Genomic DNA, 18157 nt, shown 5'->3' on the forward strand with positions numbered 1-18157 from the left:
AACGATATTAATCCATGACATTCTGGATATCAGACAACAAACTTCCAAATGCTTATCCAAAGTGGTCAGAGAAATAGAAAACAGATATTTCATTGAAAAGGGCATTTTACAAAATAGCAAAATTCAAGACATTAAGCTGAAAGGACTACAGCTGCATGTATTATTACATAGAATCCCTGGACATCATTGAACACATATTCTGGAGATGCAAACATTAAAAAAAAAAAAAAAATGCGGATGTTTGAAGAGTTACTGAGAGAGAAATGTGTAACATGTATCAACATTGAATTAACTGAAAGCATAGTATTGTTTGGCATCACTCAGAATGTACACACTGATACAGGTTTTGCCTTTTTAGAACTTTTTAGAAAGGTACATCTGTAAATGTAGATTTGATGAATGCAGACCCAACTTAGCAGCTTTGGAAAGATGCATTGCCTGTCACTGAAATAGAAAAACACATTGCAAGAATACAATGCAACACACAGGACTGTAAAACTAAGTGGCTGTCTTAAACTATATACAAAAATATTTCATTGATTATGGACGTTTCTTAAATGTTAAAATGTTGAATTTTAACAGTATTAAATGTATGTCTCGAAGAACTATTCACACATGCAATGTGTTTGATACAGGAGTTTAATTCTTTTAATGTTGGATATTTATTCAAATTTGAATGCTTATTAGTAGTTTTCTTGTTGTATGTTTTGCTTTTGTTTTTCTTTTCACTTTTTTTTCTTCTTTGTGTGTTATGAAATAGAAATACCCTTGCAACTGTCACTGAAGTGAACAGCAGTTGCTGAATGTGTCGGTGTAATTCTTCTACATTGATATTTATGACTTCTGCAAAATTTGATAAATGATGTTTCAATAAGAGAAATATTAAATTCAATGCAAAGGGGGAGGGTGTGGAGAGGGGGGTTGGAGGGGGGGGGGGAATAAGGAAAAAAAGAACTTGACGTATCAGTACAGTGGACTGTCAACACAAAACTTTTTATTTTTTCACCAACACTGCTGTATGTTTGAATAAAGCAAGTCTGTGTAATCCACTGGTTTTATATGTCAGTATGTGTGTGTGTCTCTGTGGTAAACTTTAATCTTGGCATTTTCTCAACAGCAACAAGTGGTTAAGAGCCACATTTTGTAGGATGGTAGATATGAAGGTCCTTTCCAGTCATCCTCTTTATGCAGGGTGACAGGTGAAATGTCTCGGTCATTATTTGGCAAAATCGAAAAAGCCCAAAGTGTTCATGTCTTACATCCAATTTCCTTCAAACAAAATTTTGATTTTTTTCATCAACACTGTTGTATCCCTACTAACACTTTTTTCCTTCTTTTTTTCAACTCACATGTGTAAATAAAGCAAGTCTGTGTAATCACCTGGTTTTAGATGTCCATATATGTGTGTACATGTGTTTGCTTCTGTGATAAACTTTAATCAAACTATGTACATTGACAAGCCATGGTGATAGCATGAATCCCCATTGATCCATATGGAAATTCAGGGTCAAAGGTCATTGTCTCAACATAACACAGTAATAAGCAAAAATGATAATGCAAGGAAAATGTAGGAATGAAAGAGATAAGGACTTGCATGCAACTTTCTTAACTTTGGAACAGGATTGATGAGAACAAAAAAACAACAATATAGAGTCAAAGTTAGGAGTCAGTACAAGGTCAAAACATGACATATTGGGGAAAAAAAGTTGAAATGTGAAAGAGATTGGGTTATCCATCCAATTTTCATCAAACCTGGTACAATAATTGGATATAGCCCTAAATTTAGTGCATTTAAAAATCAAAGTCAGAGGTCAAATATCAATGCATTACAGTGTCCTTTTCTGTTTCACAATTCCTGTGTTCAATTTAGTTGGTACCACATTTGGGTGGGTCTTGGAGGCTTTGCCTCTTTTGTTGTATTCATAATTTAACATCTTTATCATCATCATCATCATCACAATTGTTGTCTTTATAACAATCACCAAGTTGTCTTACATTTTTTTAACAATCATCAAGTTAACCCTTTCAGTGACAACTATTTGCCAAGGGATGTTTTGGTCACAGAAAGTAAAAATTATTATTAAAAATATATATATTATTGCATGCAAACTACTAAAAGAAAGTACATATAACCTATACTTTCCTGAAAGGAAAATGAACACAATATCCTGTTGTGATAACTTCACATGAATTCAGTGAGTTTGTAATAGGAAAATTCCAACAGTGTGGTCAGAAAGGTTTGTCATGAGGTGCTATTTATGATCATTCTTACTTGAAGTAGGTGATTTGTATGGGTCATTATCCATGGCACTCTTTTTTGGTCATTTACTGTCTTCCGTGATGCTCAGATTTTTGTGATGAAAATACCACTGTACTTCTCTTCTATATTCACTTGCATTTAACTTTCTTATGCCTACAAATCATCAATTTCTTCCACCCAAACCCCAACTCCTGCCCACCTCCAGTGGTGTAAAAATCCATGACTGAAAAGTTCACAAAGTGTAACGCCTGGACATTTCACTCAGTGTTTTGTACTGAGCAGTTGAGGATGACATTTATCCTCTTGTTTCCTCTTTTTTTTTTTCTTTTTGAAAAGTCACATTCTTTCATACAGAACTGTATCAGAAAAAAATTGGAATTCCATTTGTTTTTGTTTTTTTTGTTTTTTGGGTTTTTTTTGGTTTTTGTTTGGTGGTTTTGTTTTGTTTTTGTTTTTTTGGGTTGTTTTTTTTTGTTTTGTGTTGTTTTTTTTATGCTGGTTCAGACTGTCAACTCGTATGCGGATATGGATTCATTAGGCCATATCCCCTGTGAATGAATATACAATCAACATAATCATCACATTTGTTTGAATAACTGTGAAAAATGTAGATCACAGCAAATGCAATAGCACTACATATCACAAGGTTGCAGTTTCTCTAAATTTGAGTTCTTTATACAGGAAGTTCCGTAACATCATTTTGCTGTTAGGAAGACATCAGTAAAGTCAGCTTAAATGTACAAGGTTGTCAGTAATATTGAGCTGAAAAAAATTTTTCCTCTGATATCTTGAAGAGCTGAACAGTTCAAAACAAAATGTATTCCATCTTCTTTACCTTTTTTGGCATTATGGGCAAATCAAGTTGTCGTCAGATTTCTTGTATCTGCAATGATGAGTTTGGCTACCCAGACACACCCAGCCTAAATCTTGTGGTTATGATTCTTGAGTTTTTCCGTATTTAGCATAAAATTAAGTTTCATATTATGAGCCTGCATAAAGTTCTATACATATTGAATCATTCCATTCTTGACATCTACAATTAATTTATCATTGACAGATTTTTAAAAAACAACAACAACAAAACACACAAAAAACAAAAAAAAAAACATGGTGGTACTCATAACCTGATTTAACAACATTTTTCCAAAACTATTTTCACACATATATGTACATCAGTTACTCCATTTTCTTTCCTCTAACATCCGATTCAAACAGCATTTCTGTCAGCTCATATAAGAAACTAGTGAGCAAGTATATGGTGAATTATAAACTTATTGAAACAGAAAACACAATACAAATTCCTCCTTTACCATTGACAGCTGGCAAATGTATCCAGGAAATTTCACAGGAAACAAGATGATCATGGCATATACTGTGAGCATACACTTAACTTTCCATGACAGATGATACTGTATGTAAAGAGATGTGTGTGAATGTTTTTCCAGATCATGTGAACATTCAAAGATGATGTCTTGGTGACCTTAATGCGAAATTACACAAAAATGTGACATATGACAGAACATGCATGTACCAGGTGGGGTAGGTACAGACTCACTCAGGAATACATGCATTTAGCGTACACAACAATACTGTTACAACACACAAACACACACACACTCACTCATTCACTCACTTACACTCTATCATCAACATTTTGCCATTTTAATGACAGTTATTTGTTGTTTGTGATTTATCTGTATATGAACTGTTGCTTCAACATTGATTCATTTGATCAGTGCTGATCCTGCTGTTATGCATCATAAACATTCCTTTGTATCTTTCTACATATCACATTCTTTGTTCTGCCGTTTTAGAAAATTATTTACTTTGTAGAAGGATACTATCATCTACATTGGGAATCTCTGGTACATATATTTTCATAAATATTCTTTGGTCCCTTTGCTGTTCATGAACTAGAAGAACTATTAGATGAATCATCATCATCATCATCATCATCATCGTCATCATCATCATCATTGTCAGAAAGAGATGAATGTGCAGAAAATATGGAAGCAGTTGAGACGCTTCCTTCTGAATTACTTCTGACATCACTTCCACTGGCTTCTGTGGTGCCTGTTTCACTGTCTCTTGAGGTTCTACTGCCAACATCACTTCCTTTTTTATGTGTGTTTCTGAGTCTTGAGGGAGAGGCGTCTACAGATTCTTCTACATCTTGCGTGTTTTTGGAATGTTTTTTGCGTTGCCTGCGTTTCTTTTGGCGATGAGCTTTCCTGTGTTTTTTATTATGTCTGTTTGGGTGCATGGTAATACTGATCTTTTTCTGGCCTTTGTGGTATAGATTACTTTGATACTCTTTAAGGATGTCATTGAAAGTTCTGCGTGACCCCACTTGCACAGATTGCCTTGTGTTCTTCTCACTGTTGTATCCAGCTTGATACTCCTTAAGGATGCTATGGAAAGTTCCACTTGGCCCACTTTGCACATGTTGCCTTCTGGTTTTCACACCGTTGTATCTGCTTGAAGATCGTCGTCGTTTTTTTTCTGAATCATTATGCACAGGTTTTCTCTTCGTTCTGTAGACAGTCACTGGAGCTTGTGGATCCCAGATTGTGTCTGACTCAGAGAAACGAACTGATACTTTGGCCTGCCTGCTGTTGCCACTGTCATAATTGCCTGGGCTGCTTCCTAGTCCATAGCGTGCAGTGTTCTCTAATTGTAACCGATCTGATGCTTCTCTGGCACGAGCACGAACATATTCTTTGCGTTTCTTTTTTGCTGGAAGCAAACAAAACAGATGTCTATTGTTGTTTGTAGTTTTAACACATTTGAAAACAAAATATGGGTTATTCTGTAAATTAAAAAGATTGAAATTTGTATCTTTTTATGAAAGAAATATGTTCAGCACTTCACACTTCATTGCATGCACACTCAAGCACACACATACACACGCGCGCGTGCACACACATGAAGCTTCAATAATATCCCTATAGCAAGACAGCTTGATAAATTGATAAACATACGCACACATAGATCTGTATTCATTATTACTCTAAACTCAAATATGTTACTGAGTGCTTTTCTGGAAAACAACTACACCTTTGTTAGTATTTATGCTGTTCATTTTTTCACTCCATCAGTATTGACTTTTTCCACCATAGACATCATTGCTTATGCACCAAACATCATTTCTGAAAGTGAATGCTGTATAAATAGACCTTCAGGTGACCATAACCCTCCCTTACCCTGGCTGAGGGGGAGGGGAGTGGGGGGGGATTTTCATTATGATTTCCCGAAACTTTGATCAATTTGCCATCCAGATATACCTGTCTGCCATAAATGAATTACTTACTGTATGAATATACCAGGATATGATTGAAAAAGACACTGTTTTTTATTGTCAATTGGAGTGTGTGATCAACGAAAAAGGTAATTTGTTATTAGTGAAGTGTCCTGTTTGTCTAAGATTAGGTTTGTAGAGCTTGATATTATATCACTCAACCTTCTACTATCAAGAACGACCTGCTAAAAAGCACCCGAGCATTACACGTGTTCTGTTACTGACCCAAACTCCACAATTTTAAGTATTGCATCACCACAATTTACAACGTTTTATTTGGTAAACAAAACATCATTATAATGTTTTTATGTCCATACACCCCTTTATAGTTTGGTCAGTTTGTCTGTCCACAATTACCTGTCCATAATTACTCGCTTTTTCTGACTACAATTACCTGTCCATAATTACTCACTTTTTCTGTCCACAATTACCTGTCCATAATTACTCACTTTTTCTGTCCACAATTACCTGTCCATAGTCACTTGAGTGACAACGTCAGGTGCGGTTTAAGAATCCAAACAAAGTTAAAAAGAAAAAAAAGAACCCCACCAACTCCCTTTTTTTTGCTGTTGCGAAAGGTGTGGCCAACACAAATAGCAGACAGTTTAGAGTTCATTGCAAAACTAATCATTCCTTTCAAACTGCACAAAATATCTCCCACTTGTTCACATGCACTACAAAACTGTGCCGTCTATCATTTCTTGCCACAAGAACCTCTTTCTTGTACTTAACATATATTAATGGTATACTTTTGTTTTTGTTTGTTTTTTCTCCATTTGTGGGGACTTTTAAGACGCCCATCTGCGCACTTGGTGAGTCCTTGAGAAACTGTCCCAGATAAAGCATCCCCAGAATATTCCAACACTGAGGTGGGTTCTGACAGCATGATCATTGAGTTTCCTGGCCACAAAGGCCTCAGTGGAGCCCCTGGTGCAGATGCCCAACTGAACGATGATGTCTCTAAAGCCTGTTCCTCTCATGAGGTTTCCCAGAGTACGAAGAGAACAAGTGAAATGAAGTGCACTAAGACTTACTGCATTCATCTGGGACTGTTCATTTTGCCAAATGGCCATTAGTGTTTTCTTTGTAACTGTAAAGTCAAACGTGCTAATGGCGTACTCCTGACCCATTTGTTTTGTTGCGTTCAGTGACACCTGCAGAATGTGTCATACGCTTATATTGTCAGTGACAAATAAAGAACAGGCTGCACACAGTCAACTGATGACTGCTCCCGCACATTGGCCATATTCGTTCCAGTGAGTGACACCTTACCTGCCAGTTCTGTAATAGGTTGCTCACAGAAGACATGTATCTGGTCAGAATCAGTATGAACCTGGACATAGTTGTGCCAACTGTAGTGAGCTGAATGGGCTCTACCTTATCGTTTGTGAAACATAGCTGGAGCTCTGGGGGGCTGATACTAAAGGCTAGGTGGGTGTGTCGATGAAGGATATGTGTCATTGAATACCGGTGCATGGGCCTGGTTTTCAGTGGGTTATTTTTGCTACGATTTGATTGGCCATTCCATATGTTGAATGCTTTTGCCAGATTCTAACCCTGACTCCTGTAAATCACGTTTGTCTCCGCAGGAGGGAGGACTCCCGCTATTGGGAGAGACGGTTTCTAGCAGCAAGCTGTTTCTTTGAAGTCCATTGTAGTTTAGGGACACAACTTTGAGACATGCAGTGGCCAAAGTTATTCAAAATATGTATGCTGACAAGTTGAACACTTCCTGTTTGATGGCGGATTGCAGTGCCCAAACGATGTGCTTCCGCATTTCCACTTTGCACTTTGCACAACACGTGTCCCTCGAAACTGGCAAGGATTATGTGTTTCTTTTCAGTGGCATTTTTCTTTCTCTTTCCAGTTCGAACACATTCCATAAAGTCCTTTGCAGAACCAGGAGCTTTTCGATATTAAGTCAAAAAACGCATTTTCTTGGGGGCAATGACTCACTTGAGCTTCTCTGTAACTCTGAATCAGATAGCGGAGTGAGAGGGCTGCCTCTTCCAACCTTCTATCCTCTGATGCAGAAGCAACAAAAGCACTTGTAATTTTTCCTTCCTGCATGTGTCTGATGAGTATAGTCACTCCGGTGATTTGGAACTGGAAAACCTATTTTGCGCCCAGAATGTTCAATCCTGTGTTTTGGATTGTGAAACTGTGGGTGTTTCTCTTGCATGCGTGATCGTCTCAGAGCATACATGCTCTATTTCGTCTTCACCAATGATGCTCTTTTCCGTTCGCACTCATGGTTAAAAGCGTCCCAGTGGGCTTCCTTTTGTATATAATTTGTCTCTTCTTCCATGTCTATCCACATCTCAGAATGAAGTCCCCTCCGAAAGATTTTCTGGTAGTGCGCTTCCGTTGATACAAGATCTGTCGTGTCTTCAGACCATCATGGTTCCCTCGGTTAGAGAAGCTGCCTCTCTGATCGAGTCTTTAGAGCAATTTTGCCACACTTTTCCCCATTCTATAGCTCTGGTCTTTAGAAATTGGGTTTCATTTCCACGTATTGTCACACATGATGCAGCAATCTATTGGGGGGGAAGGGGGGGGGGAATCTTTCAGTGTAAGTTGTCATTTTTCATGGGAGTTGATGGTCCAGCTGTGGTATTCTGTCCTTATGTCACTGTTTCACTGTTGGCAATTAAGAACATGTCTGATTTTTTTTTAAGTGAAATACGTACAATGCATCATCCAACCTTTAAACTTTGTACGGGTTTTGTGAACACATCAAATTTCATATTTTTCAGTCTCAGCCTTGCTTTGTTCGGTCACTAATCTTAGTCTTTCTCGAAGTTGTTTTTGTTGTGAATGATGCAGAATTTGTGTATCCACGCTTCTAAATTTTATGTTTAACACAAAGAAAATGAATTTTGTTCATTATTCTGGTACTGTGGCGTTGCGACCAGGTATACCCCAGACTTCTATATTGTTTTAAGAAGGAAAAGCGACCTATATATATATATATATATATATACTCCCCCTGTATTTAAACCACAAATAAACCCCTGTAAGATTGATACAGTGTGATTTCTTTCATAAAAATGCATTGGAAAAAAGGAAAAAACACCCCACTTCATTTACATTGTGGTCCTTGCGGTCGGCTGGGACATAAACCATGTAAATAAGACTATTATAATACGATTCTATTCTAATATAGTGCGTAATTATGCCAGCAGTTAGCTCATGCTGATAAAGAAATCCTTCATCCAGTAATCAGGCTGCTGGCGTTGTGAGCATTTTCAGTACACCGGAAGTATCTGATCATGTGACAAACTATTACTGCACTAATCCTATTTTAACTCCCTCAGTACGGCCAGTCCTCTCTTCTCCTCTACACAGACCCCTCGGATGTCCAGTGGGTGTCTGAATGACCCACCTTTAGCTTCCGTCAGAATTGTGGTATTCTTTGTCAACATTCACGTCTTAAGTATAAGAGCCTTCCGCTTGCAATATTTTGATGATGGTAATTGGGCTGAAACGTTGTTAACGTCGTCTCTTTCGCCGTTCGTATGGAAAGAGTTAATGTCATTCATGGAATAATGGAGTTTCCCGTCGGACCGACGGACGAGTAGGTAGGCAGGCTTATCTGTCGATGTGTGTCATGTGGGAGAAGAGGCCGATTCCTGATGTGCAGCACTTCCCACAGGTGTTGCAAGGGAAAACGTCTCCAGAAGTTGAGCCCTGCTTCCTTCGCTCACGCTTCTCCTTAATGGCCAGCGTTTTCTTGTTTTCAAACGTCTTTATGCCACTAGAGCACAGCATCCTCCAGCGAGAGCAGTCAAGGGCATCAGTTTCCCAGGAAGCGATTTCTTTGTCACAGGCTTTGAGGTTTGTCTTCAAGGTGTCCTTGAAGCGCTTGCAGGGTCTTCCAAGTTCGTGGTGGCCTTCCTTCAGCTGGCCATACAAGAGCATCTTCGGGATCCTGCAGTCTGTCATGCGGACAACGTGTCCTGTCCAGTGTAGCTGGCACTGGATCAACAGGCTTTCGACGCTGGGCAGGCCACTCCTCTCTAGGACCTGGAGGTTGGAGACCCTGTCATGCCACATTATGCCGAGGATCTTTCGTAGGCATCTCTGGTGAAACTGCTCAAGTTGTTGAATGCGACGGCGATACATCGTCCATGTTTCACAGCAGTACAACAAGGTGGTCAGCACAACAGCTTTGTAGGTTTTGATTTTGGTGCTGAGCCTGATGTCTTTGTTGTTACACAGCCTGTTTGTGAGTCTGCTAAAGGCGGAGCTGGCCTTGGCAATGTGCAGTGTCACTTCTGCATCAAGGGCTCCGTTGCTGCATAGGGTGCTGCCCAGGTAGCAAAACTTGTCAACTGACTTGATCTCTACGTCATCGATCTTGATTGCAGGTGGGGGGAGGCACTGGCGTTCTGTGAGCTAGCTGGTTGGTACATGGTCTCGGTCTTGCTGAGGCTGATGGTGAGTCCAAAGTGCCTGCAGGACGTTGAGAACCTGTCCATAATGAACTGCATGTCCTCATGGGTGTGTGCAGTAAGTGCACAGTCATCAGCGAAGAGGAACTCTCTCAACAGTGCCTCAAACACCCTGGACCTGGCGTGGAGTTGCCACAAGCTGAAAAGTTTGCCATCTGTGCGAAACTAGATGTAGATGCCCCGGTCACAGTCTTGGAAGGTGTCAATCAGCATGGCAGAGAAGAGAATGGAGAACAGTGTGGGTGCCAGGACGCAGCCCTGCTTCACTCCATTTACCACAGGGAACGGATCCGACATGTCAGTATTTTCCTGTACTCTCGCCTACATGCCATCATGGAATGACGCAATCAGCTGGATTAGGCTCTCTGAGCAGCCGAACTTTAGGAGGATCTTCCACAGACCACGGTGGTTCACCATGTCGAAGGCCTTAGTCAGATCTACAAAGACCATGTGGAGCTCCTTGTTCTGCTCACGGCACTTCTCTTGCAACTGGCGTACAGCAAACACCATGTCACATGTTCCCCTGCCTGAGCGGAAGCCACACTGTGCTTCAGGGATGACTGTGTTGGAGACATGATCAACCAGTCTGTTTAGTATGATGTGAGCGAAGATCTTGCCGGCAATGCAGAGGAGAGAGATTCCACGGTGGTTATCGCAGGATGTTTTGTCTCCCTTCCGTTTGTAAATGTGGACAATTGTAGCATCCTTGAAATCCTGGGGGACCCCCCCTCTCTCCCAGATAGACTGGAACAGGGCAGTCGGCTTGTCTGTCAGCACCTCGCCTCCAGACTTGTAGATGTCAGCCTAGATTCAATCCGCTCCTGGTGCTTTTCCTGACTTTGTCAGCTTCAGGGCCTTCCGGGTCTCGGCTTTGGTGGGAGGGGCAGCTAGTGCGTCATTGACTGGTAGCTGTGGGATGGCTGCAATTACCTCGTCAGATATGGACGAGTCCCTGTTGAGGATGGTGTTGAAATGCTCTGTCCAGCGGGCAAGGATGTCTTTCTTGTCTGACAGGAGGGTGGTCTGGTCCAAGGCTCGAACAGGGGTTGATCCTGTGACTCTCGGCCCATACACAGCTCGTAGACCATCATGGAAGGTCTTCATGTCGTGAGCATCAGCAGCGGACTGAAGCTCTTCGGATTTTCTCTCCCACCAGGTGTTCATCTCATGTAGCCTCTTCTGTACAAGTTGTCTAGTTTGCAAGAACTGGTCCTTCTTCCTCTTGCAGTCTTTATAGGAAATGTGATCCTGATCCCTTATATGCAGTGTATCCAGGAGCTTGGAGATTCCAGAGTCGTTCTCGTCAAACCAGTCTTTGTGGCTCCTCTGTACAAAGCCAAGTGTGTCAGCTGCTGCTGTGTACACAGCATCTCTAAAGGTGCTTCATACCTCTTCTACATCAGTCGATGCAGGAATTTATTGGAGAGCTGCTTGGATTTGCTGCTGCAGCACGTCCTTGGTCATAGAGACGTGGTGGATGTTCAGCTTCCTAGGGGGTTTCTGCCTGGCTGGTTGGAGCTTGTGTGCAAGTCTGATGTTCATCTGGCTGCACACCAGGCGATGGTCCGACCAACAGACTGCTCCTCTCATGCAGCGTGTAATGGAAACATCACCTCTGTCCCTCTGACGAACAGTCACATAGTCCAGCATGTGCCATTGCTTAGAGCGGGGGTGCATCCATGTGTTCTTGTATTTGTCCGCTTGTTGGAAGAGGGTGTTGGTGATGGTCAGTCCATGCTGTGCGCAGAGCGACAGCAAAAGCAGTCCGTTGGAGTTGCACTTGCCAGTGCTGTGCTGTCCAAGGACTTTTGACCATGAGGAGAAGTCCACGCATTGAAATCCCCAAGGATGATCAGCCTGTCTTTTCTGTCTACTGCTGAAATGGTGTGGCTCAGCTCCTCGTAGAAAGCTTCTTTGATGTCATCAGGGTTGGTCATCGTCGGGGCATAGCAGCTGATGACTGTGGAGAAACGATCCTCGGACAGCTTCAGACGCAGGGTCATTAGCCTATCGTTTATCCCACGTGGAAGGCTGTCAAGCTGTCGTGCAAGTTTGGTTCGTATGGCAAAGCCCGCACTTGAGGTTCTTGGAGTGCCATCTGGCTTCCCAATGCAGTAGAAGGTGTAGCCCCCTCCAACTTCCTGGTTTCGCTCAGGGCTGTAATGTCCACCTGGTGGCGATCAAGCATTCTAGCAATGAGCGCTGTGCGCCTTTCTGGTCCGTCGTCTCTGTCTAAAAGGGTGCGAACATTCCAGGCACCCAGAGTCAGGGCATGACTCCTGGTTCTTTTCTTCTGTTGTTTTCGACCGCTAGTGTTGGATGTCCAAGTAGGTGCGGTTTCCTACTAGGTACTAGGTGATGCAGGCTTTGTTTAGGGATCCTTTTATCTCCACTTCCCCATGTGGGGAGAGCAGTGCTGTCCCTAAAAAGGGCTGCTCTGACACTGTGGGAGGATACGGGCGCCGCATCTGCCCCAGTCTACGGCGGACGACCATCACCCCACAGCCGCCCGCGTGCAGAGTCGTGACTAGGAACTGCCAGCAGCATCCTCTGCCTGTCCCCCGTTACCACTTCTCCATCGCCGCAGGGCTTGGGAAAGTTTGGTGTTGAAGGGCTAGCTCGACGTTCCGACATTAGCCTGGTTGCCTGACCAGCACAGGTGACTTTTTTTTTTAGTGAAGAGTGCAGTCCCTTCCCCACTCTCTCGCCAACCGACGCTCACAGTCCCACTGGTGCAGATACTGTCACGTGTAGGACGGCCTCGGCAGGTGCAGGTTTTTTCTTCGGAATTTCGTCTCCTAGGAGGATTTCCAGCCAAAGATAAGAGCTCCCCCTGCCCTTTGGTCATCTTCTTCCGCCTTCACAGCCGTTGGGAAAGGTTTCCGCCTCCGCCTGGTCCGTCGTTGGGTAACTTCACATGCGGCAGGTAGTACTGGGTTATATGGTATCAGTAGTAAGGGCTATGCCCCTGACCTGACCGTTCATGGAATAGCCCATTATAATTACTTTCTGCAGCCACTGAAAAAATTAACTGTGTTATGAAATATGTGGATATAATGCTGTTTCAAGCACATATACCCCCAAAAGTTATTTATAGGGCTCAAAGAAGGAAGCAAGGCTTATATTCACCCTCCCACTGCATATATACCGTAATTTAAACTTGGCAGACAGATAAATTATTATTTCTGACATAAAAACACAAGAAAATCAATATGAAAAATCCCTGTCTGTGTGTGTGCGTCACTTGTACTTTTTATGCTAAGATTGTAAAGTTCCTGTCCTTGCTTTCAGGTTGCTCATACAGATACACAAGTACATAAATAAGGCGCACACGTTTATGTCCTATTCCCAATACTCAGGCATGCACAGCACACCCCTCCATCTCACCCCTTTCCACCTCAATCATTCTCCTGTACAGGCAGCAGAGGATGAGCATCACCACTGCAATGAAGACGAATGCTGCCACAGACAGGACGACAATCCACACCTCCGCAATGACCTCATCATCAGCGTCTTCGTCTTCGTCTCCGTTTTTTTCTTAAAGAAAAGTGTCTATAATTGATGTTGTTGAATAGAACATGTACGTATGCAAGCATACACTGACACATTCTCGGATACACATATTTCATACACAAACGAAAGGCTACATTTTTACACACACAAACATCCTTGCCAGTGCATCACACAAAAACAGGATGTGTCACATATTCAAATAACATGCATCGAGTCCGCATCTCGCACAAATACACATTTGTTTCCTTGAACACTGATTATTATTTCACGACTTAACTTTCTCATGCTGCCCCATCATCTGTGTTTTGTCAGTTGTTTTACACTCACGCCACTCGTCGTGAGTCACTCTCTCTCAATCACATGCACATGCCCAACTGTCGGAATCCCAGTGCCAGCTGTGCACCGGGAGTTATCAGTGTTACTGAGACCAACCACTATGAGGCCACACATCAGAAGAGACCCTGCACTTTGGTGGTATTCAGTTGTGCCTGTTGTGATTCAACCTTGCACAGGATGAACACCACATCTGCTGATCCAGACTGTGTGAGAATCTATCCATTTATTAAAGGTCATACTCTTTAATTAACTAGTTGTTCACTGGCTCGGTGATATATACATATACGTGGAGTGATGGCATAGAGGTAACGCGTCCGCTTAGGAAGCGAGAGAATCTGAGCGCGCTGGTTCGAATCACGGTTCAGCCGCCGATATTTTCTCCCCTTCCACTAGACTTTGAGTGGTGGTCTGGACGCTAGTTATTCGGATAAGACGATAAACCGACCTCCCGTGTGTAGCATGCGCTTAGCGCACGTAAAAGAACCCACGGCAACAAAAGGGTTGTTCCTGGCAAAATTCTGTAGAAAGATCCATTTCGATAGGGAAAAAAAACTGCACGCGGGAATTTTTTTTTATATTTTTTAATGGGTGGCGCTGTAGTGTAGCGACGCGCTCTCCTGGGGAGAGCAGCCCGAATTTCACACAGAGAAGTCTGTTGAAATGAAATATATATATATATATATTCTTCGTTCGTGGGCTGCAACTCACACGTTCACTCGTATGTATGCATGAGAGGGTTTTCACGTCAGTGTATGACCGTTTTTACACCACCATGTAGGCAGCCATACTCCTTTTTCGGGGGGATGCACGCTGGGTATGTTCAGTCTTGTTTCCATAACCCACCGAACGCTGACATGGATTACTGGATCTTTAACGTGCGTATTTGATCTTCTGCTTGCGTAGACACACGTAGGGGGTTCATGCACAAGCAGGTCTGCACATAATTATGTTGACCTGGGAGATCGGGAAAATCTCCACCCTTTACCCACCAGGCGCCGTTACTGATATTCGAACCCGGTACCCTCAAAACTGCGTCCGTCATATATATATATATGTATATCTCTGTGTGTGTGTGTGTTCTCATTTCTGTTATGTGATTATCAGTGGATTGTACTGTATTAATGCTCTATAACAATTTGAACAGATTTCTCTGTTAGTATGAAATTCGGGCTGCTCCCACCAGGGAGAGTGCGTCCCTACAGTGCTGTCATACCCACATCTTGTTGACAGCCTTGACACTGGCAAATCATCGCAGGCCTACGGCATGATGATCAGTGTAGAAAAAAAACAAAAAACATTACCAACAGCACCAATTGAATCAAAAAGGAAATCAAAGTGGATGGCCATAAACTTGAAACTGTCAAGTTTTAAGTTCCTGGGTGCAACCGTCCCATACGAAGGATAGAAAGCAGAAGTTCTGGCCCAAATTTCCAATCAACAGCAGCGATGACAAAAATGAAAACCACATGGCATGACAAAAACATCTCCCTGGCATAAAAAATTAAACCCATGCGTACACTTGCTATCTCCATTTTTCTATACGTTTGTGAATCCTGGTCCCTCACTGCTGACCTCCAGAGACACACTGAAACCCTTGAGATGCGATGCCACCGTAAGATCCTGAACATCTCAAACAGAGACCACATCATAAATGAGGAGGTCAGAAACAGAATAACTGCAGCCTTCAGTTTGGGGCACATAACAGCCTGCTTAGTATTGAAAAGAAAAATGTTGTATGGACATGTGACGAGATAATCAGGCCTGGCAAAAACCACTCGGCTACATATACATATATGCTTGAAGGTGTATTTGTTTTCCTAACTGCGTGAGAATCAGGATCACACCGCACTGTATGTCAGTCCACTTTGCCCTACAACTTAGATTCAGATGCCATCGGTGCATGATTCACGTTTAGTTTCTGCTGTGCAAGCAATTAGAGAGAGCCCTTCGATGGAGAACTCAGCAGTGTGGAAGGGGGCAGAGAGAGTATCAGACTCCGGATGGTTTTAATTGTTGGGCCTTTCACCGATACAAGGGAGTGAGCAAAAGATGAAATTACTTGATGTACACAGTATACGTGTGTGTGTATGTATATATATATATATATATATATATATATGTCAAAATGAAATCACACTGGCATGTTCTGTCTTATGTTTAAGGTTTTAAACACAAAAAGAGACAGTTTATCAACATTTCTTTCTTTACAGCAGCAAACAGCAATACAACTTTTCTGATATTAGTTCTTTCCGTGTAGTTACCTATTAATTCAGTGGAGACATTTCAATCATGAATCTCAAGAAAACGCTACGTATGCCTACATGTTGACAATTTGAAATGAATGACAGTGAGAAAATGAGTGATTTCTATGAGGCATAGATATTGTAGAATGTGTGTAACTCTAAACTTGCAATCCAGTCTTGCTAAAACATTTGAAACAAGAGAGGCAAGGCCTTCAAGACTCACTTGTGATACACTTTTTTTTTTTTTTTTAATCTAATGGTTAAAATGTGTTCTGTATATGTTATTTTAAAGCTTCGGGTTAAAAAAATAAAAATAAAAATAAAAGAAGAAGAAGAAAAAAGTCGTAACGGCAGATTCAAACCCCGTGTGTTCGGGTGAGAAGAAACTGTCTTACCCATTACACTATCATGGCGCCTTAACTGACGCTCAAAAATATAACATTTAAACATGCTTTCTTAAAGGGCGATAAATCGATTGCGGTATTCGCAGTGAAAATGCTGTTTAAATCATATTATTCCGGTGTATCTTGGGCGTTCAAAAAATCTTTAAGGGCAATTAAAAATTCTTTTTAAATCCGCGGTAAAGGGGACGTGGCTATCGCCGCAATCACACTGCAACATTTAGCCGTTTTCTCTGGATCTAGATAGATGTACAAGTTTAGTTACACCCTGTTGACACGGTTGATTCACTTTCTCTTTTATGTTCATTCTAGTTTTATAGTTTTAAAGTTGATATGAAAATTGAGTATTTTAACTAATAACAAGCAGAGCCAAGTACAAGTACTTCTAAACGTCGTATGAAGTGAAAAGGAATTCATTTTGAGCAAAGTCAGACTGGAAATTTTTACGGTTCATCAATTCAAGGGTACTAACTCTCATGGTTTATTATTTTTAACTGTGAATTCCGACTGAGTCTGTGTACATTTTTATGGCAGTTTGGGGCATATTCCAGTAAGTGATGAGGCGTTCACAAATCTTTCTCTGAATAAATATTTAACGGTCTCTTCTCCAACTTTCCATCACATGTTATGGTGTATTGTCGATTGAATATAGGATTGAACAGGCAGGTCAACAACTTGAAACAAAATGGCATCGTTCGCGTTCGCAAAGAATATGAGCACGCGCTTTAAATATGTATAAATATGTGTACGCAATTGATTTTTGCCCATGACCTTCAGGGCTCAGCCAGTAGATCTATGAAGTCCACTCGTCATATTGATTTTAGTATTTTCCGGAAAAGACCACTTGGGCGAATGAACATAGTGAAAGCCCTGTACACTGAGAGCAAAAACACAAGCTTTTTATGTATTGAGTATAATTTCAAAATTTAATGTTTAAGATGAGAAAGATCAGTTTAAAGCAAATTAAGCCCCGTAGCATTAATTACAGATTAATTTCCCTTTTTTACTATCTGCACCAAAGACATGCAAAATAAATATAACTTCCATGCTTAGCAAAAGAAGTTCCTGTTTGAACAAAAAATGATAAAAATGACTGTTCTTCTTGTTGTGTCAGAATATCAGATCAAAGTGCCAAGTTTAGAGAATAAAAATATATATATATATATATAACAGTAATTTCAGTTTGCATATAATTTGGCTTCTTTTTTTATTTTTTTGTGCCCATCCCAGAGGTGCAATATTATTTTAAACAAGATGACTGGAAAGAACTGAATTTTTCCTATTTTTATGCCAAATTTGGTGTCGACTGACAAAGTATTTGCAGAGAAAATGGCAATGTTAAAGTTTACCACGGACAGTCCGGCACACACACACACACACACACACACACACACACACCCAACCGAACACTAGGTTAAAACATACTCACTTTGTTTACACTGCATGCCAGTCTTGCTTAAAACAATCTATATGTCTCTCGCTAAAAACAATTAGAAACATTTCCAAATTATCACCCCCAGAGTTTCCCAAACTTCACTGAAACCAAATTTGTACAAATTATTTCTAATTGTAAACGGTCAATTCACACAATTCTGTCTCTACTGGTTCAGAAGCACGTCATAGGCTTTCTTCTGGTGTACACTACTGTTGTC

This window comes from Babylonia areolata, chromosome 8, assembly GCF_041734735.1.
Source record: "Babylonia areolata isolate BAREFJ2019XMU chromosome 8, ASM4173473v1, whole genome shotgun sequence".
Classification (NCBI taxonomy): Eukaryota; Metazoa; Mollusca; class Gastropoda; order Neogastropoda; family Buccinidae; genus Babylonia; species Babylonia areolata.